Below are 6,000 nucleotides of genomic sequence, written 5' to 3'. Positions count from 1 at the left end.
GGGGACTGTCCTACTGAGCATCCTCAGCAGCACTGCGCATAGGTGAATGCTTTTTTTTGTGTACTGCTTGATCTACTACTGAGAAAAACGCAGCTCTGTGTAGATTAAATGGTGTGCTTAAATCTGGCATGCCTTTCTGGGCTGCAGAACAAAACTGAGAACTTTAAAATAAGCTGCAGTATTGTTGCCATTGCAAATACTTTTTTCCTACAACATCTTGGAGAATATAGCAGAAGAATTTGAGACTACATTTTTTTAAAGGGAAGCCAACTAATGGCCTGGGTTTGGAGCTTTGTCATAATTCATTGTGATTTAGGAACAGCATTTCAGTGCTTATGACATAAATAGCAAGAGCTAAAAATCGTTCTAAAAAAAAACCTCTAAAGAGTAAAAAGAAGTTTTAGTTCTGTTTCCCAGGAGATTTGTCCCCAAGTTTCACTCTGCTGTGGAGTGTATCAGGCTTTTTCTGCACAGATGAGGCTTTTGCCTCAAAAAGAGGCATTTGTTCCAAATCACATTAAGGAGATGTTCAGGTAGTGTGTTTTAGTGGGCTTTGGCAGCAGTGTCAGTGGCAGCATGTGCCAGGTGCCCTGGGTCCAGGTGCCAGCCCTACATGGTAGGTGTGCTCAGGCCTGTGCAGCTCTGGGAACAGGGAACCTCCCGTCAATGAGTTCAGGTGTCTCCTCAGGCCCAAGCCTGTCTGCAGTGGCCCTTTGTTTCGTCCCAGCCTGCAAACTTTGTTGTGTGTCTGCACTTTTATCTAATGTCCTCCTTCACTAGGACACCTGGGGACAAGTGCTCCATGTCAGTAACAGAGGCTCTGGGCCTGGCTGCTTTTACTGCTTCAGCTTGATGCTAGCACACTGGCTTCAAAATCCAGATCAGCAGCTTGATGTTGGTGAACATTTCTTTTTTGTCTGCAACTTTGCTCAGCAGGAAGCACTAGTTTGTCCATATGGGAAGACTCCTGGGGGTCCCCATCCCCCACAAGAGCATCCCATTGAGTCAGTTCCTGCAGAAATATTGGTGAGATGAGGAACTGCGTAGCTTGTGGGGTTTGGAGGTGACCTTTTTGGCTCTGTGGTCAGATACATTTTCTTTGTCCATTACACAGGACTTGAATAACAGGCAAATCTGTGCTGAAACAGGCATCAGAGACCTGATCCAGAAGGCAGACGGGCCCGCTCCTACAAATTCTTGTATTTCGCTGTTGCTTGTGTAAAGACTTGGTTTACCACGTGATCCAGGCAGCTCCAGCCATAGGAAACCAGCTGAGAGCAATCCTATAGATTGCAGTTTGGGAAAATAAGCTCATTTACAAAATAAGGCAGAACAAGCAAATGAAAAAAAAAAAAAAAGTGTGAATTAAATAATATGACTTTGGTGCAAACACGTAAATCAACTGTTTGCTGTTCCATAGGATGCAGAGCCATCCCTGTAACACAGTAAGAATCGCTGTAAGTTTACTGCCAAAAAAAATTTAAAAATCACTGAGTCTAGGCAGTCTCTAGAATCCAAAGTCCCTCATTATATTAAAAAAAAATTATTGCAGCAGAAAACTTACAAGTGCATCGCAGGACCCACTTGTACTGTTAAACAGATGGCACCTACACAAGACCCAAAAATATATAACAATTTTAATTGAGCCAATGCAAAACAGATTTGTGAAATAAAACAGTACATGCCAGGTCTAATAAGGCTTTTACTAGAAATTTTGACATTAAGTAATTTTGTAACAGCACAAGAAGTATTTAGAAGACGCTCATTAGCAAATGTACCATTTACTTCTCTTGCTTACTGTAAGCTCTCAAGTTCCTGATCGGTACGTTCCTACCTGCAGTAATTTTTCCTTGGCACAGTTTGTGTGCCTCCTTTTGACATTTGAGTCTTGTCATTTTAACGGTATTGTTTTAAAATTCATCTCCTTGGGCTGGATCCTTTTCTCTTTGCTGAAGACAATGGCAAAACTTCCCCACCCCCTTTAACAGTCTGAAAGGAAACATTTCTCTCTTACAACGTTTGAGCTTGGCTTCCACAGCAGATGACCTCATTATTTATACCCATTCTGCTGAGAGTGTCAGGCTGAATTCTTTTACGTGGAAGAAACACTTAAACTGTGTCACCCACCAACATGCAAACCTACTCTTGAAAAGGGCAACCTCTATGCCGGCTGCAGGCTGCTGTGGAGGACAGGATCTGCAGAGCCTGGTTCTGGTTGTCCTTCTTCCTGCCCAGTCTCAGTCTGGGTGAGCAGAGCTGTGCATGCAAGGGAATTCAAAGGTGATCTCCAGAAAAATGTGCATGTTTTTCTGCCTGACAGTATCTACACACCTAGAAGGTGGCTTTAACAACCACTAATGTCTGTCTATGTCAAGTTATTGTCATGTCGTCTTCCTGGGCCATGGGATGCTTCCCAAGATAGGCAGCTGTAGCCAGAGAAAAAAGTCAGTGGTGCTTCTGCAAGATTAATGTCTAGATTAGCTACTGAGAGGGAGGCATGTGCTTGCACAGAACATCCAAAGGCAACTTATAACTTCTAGAGCTGGGAGACATCCAGCAGCGCGCCAGAGGCGCAGCAGGAGCAGCCAGAGTCAGGCCCTGCCTCCCTGTCTGCAGGGTTTATTTTCCAAAATTCTCCTCAGAGGCTCCTCTGGTGAGGGAGAAGGTCCAGTGAGCTAAGACAGATGGTGATGGCACCTTTGCAACTTCCCAACAAGCTAGAAAAAAGAAAACTGTTCTGCAGCAGACCGGTGTTATTTCAGTCACAAGGTAGCAGTCGATAGCACAGGATAAAAGCTGTATTTTTCCCACCTGGAAAAAGACCTCATTGATAGCACTCGGTTTCCTCACCTTTTGCTGCTGCCTAAATCATGACAAAAAAGACAATTCTTCTACAGCTGGCAAGGGATGTTTTGTCTAAAATGTCACAACACAGGAATCCCTAGTCCCCATCCACGTGCAGAGAGGAAAAGCAAAAGGTAAAACCTACACTACTTGTGGCTTTCACCTTTTTTTTTTTCCCCTTGAGTATGTCAACATGATTTGAATTGTAAGGACATGCTTAAAAGTGAAAACAATGAACAGTGCAGTCTTATGTCACCATGAATTTTGAAGAGGCTGGATAACTGTATTTAGAGTCTATCAAAATCACAGGCAAGGGATGTAAACACCACTTGCATGAGATAGCGTTTACTGAGATGATTAAAAGACAACACTCTCTTTTGCCTTTAAAAAGAGTTAGGACTGCACCCATAATGTAGGCATGTTAGAATATTTTAGTATGATGACGTTAAGTAAACATCAGCATGTAAAATGCAGAGTTGTGATGTTGCGTTAAGGGTGGTTAGAAGAGGAAAGATGTGGCATGGTAATCTCCTCCAGGAAAAATACCAGCACATATTTAATATCATCCAGCCTGGGCTTCCATGCAGTGCTGGCGACTCAGAATGAACCTGCATCATGGCATTCAAGAAAATTCCTGTACCTTTCACCTCAGACAGGCCAGCCTGACTCGTCCTCTTTGGTTTAAGCCCAGCAGATTAATGCTTGGTGAAAGCTGTAGTTATTGTTATATTAAAAAACAACTGAAAAGGAAAACCGATAAATTCCTTTTCATTTTTATTTCATATTAATTTCAACCAATTAATTTCTGCTAGTATCAAAACGTATGAAATTTTTTAAAAGCCTTGTTATATTTAGGATATCCTGTTGTTCACAATAGTGTTCCCTGTTCCTATAAATTCTGCTTTGTGTAGGTTGTGACAGGAGCCCCTCAAGGACCGTCTGGCTGGTGGTGATTCTATTGCTCTTTAGAAAACTATTTTCACTGCTGTGCTTTGCTTGCTGGTGATACTCTCATATATGTGTGGTGAGGCATGCATTGTGTTTCTCGGCATGATCAAGTAAAAGAAACATCAATTCATCTCTTAAAAAATGAGAGAATATTATAGAGTGCCGTTTCTATCTCATGCAAGCCCAGTTTTGTTCAAACAGCTTGCCTGTGAGCAGCATCTGCAGACACGTAGGACTATCAGGGAATCGAGCACAAAGGTAGTGAAACCAACTTTCTGTTTTCCTAACACTTCAGGGTTTTTTTCTGCTCGGTTGTATTGCATCTGAAACAGGTTTCAGTGTAACTGGTGGCATCTAGGTGAGAAGCCCTTTAGATTTCCTGCCCGCTGGAATTGCTACTTGCTTCACCTCCCCTTGTACACCCGCAGTATGCTACCAGTGCACTGCCTTTGTGAGCAAGGTGTGCACTGTTCACAGAGCTGGTGTTGGGGCAGACCTTGTGGGTCAGCTATAATGACCACAAAGGAATTCTCAGCATCTGAGCAAGGTGAGACATTTGCAAGTAAGTGAAATAACTCACTGCTCGGGAGTGATGTGGTCCTCCCTGTCACCCTTCAGGGCACTTGTAAATTGCCATGCAGCAGGATTTCTTTAGGTTTTATTCACCTCTTGGCTCGATGTTATTCTTTACACCTGTAACATGAAAACCCCAAGCGTGTTCCATCTCTCAGGGAGTGTCCCTGGCAGGCATGCCCCAGCTTGACTACACTCCCAGGCCCACAGCAATCCCACTCCCTTTGGACAGGACAGCAGCCTGGAGCACACAATCCTGAGAACCTCTGCACCTTCCTCATCAGATGTGTGTCTGATGAGACACGCTTTCTCCCATTGTTTTTTGATAAATCAGAGGTTTTCCAAACTAGTTTAACGTTTGAAGGGTCACATGCCACCCAGTGCCTGTAGTTGCTGTGTCATCTGTATTTTTAAGGATCTTTTTGATGTGGAAATAAGATGCTGCAGAGCAGACATCTTGTTAAAGAGCCATTTCAGACTGAGGGGTTTACACATACTTCTAAGTAGAAAGTTTTCTGGATCACTCCTGTGCTCACTGAATTTTTCAAGAGACCTGCTTTCCTTCTGCAGGCTAAAATACATACCAACAACGTTCTCAGGACATGTTGTTTTTGTGAGAAGACACCTGAGCTTTCAAACTGTGCAAAGGAAGTGCTCTATTAACTCTCAGAGTCGTAGTTTTTGTCAAGCGTTCTGAGCTCTCATGTGAAGGAAATCTCACTTGTGTCATTTTGAACCACTGGATCTTAAAGTATTATTACTCTATACCTCTTAACCCCGAATTATTTGTGACAGATATTCCACACTAATAATGAAACTCTCAGGGTGTTATCTTGGGCTAAAGGAAAAGTGTAACATAGTGTAATATCATGCCAATTAGAAGGGAAAATCAATGTAGGTACCTGAAATACGTTTTTGCTTGGTATCAGCCACTCTGTGAACAATTGCAATTTTCACAGTTTTTAATGAATATGGATAGACATCTAGAGAGGACAAAAGATTATGAGTGCATTTCTATTTCCATCGGTCTGTTTGTTACAAATATTCCTTGAGAGTCAGCAGATAGATTTGAGGGGAAAAAAAATCTGCATGTTTCCTTGTTATGCAACATGCTGCTCAAAATGCAAGCTGACAATTCCAGTGATATCTTAAAAGAAGTGTCGCGTTTACATTAAAAATGGAGGAAAAATAAGTAAAGCAGGGCTGAGTTTATTTTATCTTGCTGTCTGATCAGTGTTTCTGCCTGCACCACCTCAGTACGTTGAACTGGAGCGGTACTGAACCTCACCTGTGTCCTACCAAACCTACCTAGTTTTGATTCTTGGTCTCAGGTTAAGCTGGAAGGTAGAGAGAAGTTTAATCTGTGGCTTAAAATAAGCCAAAGATTTGTTGATGGTTGGTCTTCATTGATAAAGTGAGACTTTTGTATGCAGCTGGGCTAAAACATCCCCAGCCAACAGCCAGTGGCAACAAAGCTGGGATTTCAGGAGGTACAGGAGTGACAAGCCATCTCTGTGGGCTCTTCATCGTTCTGTTAGGTGACTGATGCTACCTACTGTACAGCCAGCGTCTGATAGGTTCTCACTAGCTGTGGGACGGTTGGGAACCCACCGGTTAGGCAGTGGCAGCTTTCTC

Source organism: Colius striatus, chromosome 3 (genome assembly GCF_028858725.1).
Source record: "Colius striatus isolate bColStr4 chromosome 3, bColStr4.1.hap1, whole genome shotgun sequence".
Taxonomy (NCBI): Eukaryota; Metazoa; Chordata; class Aves; order Coliiformes; family Coliidae; genus Colius; species Colius striatus.
Note: the sequence above shows the minus strand (reverse complement) of the source record.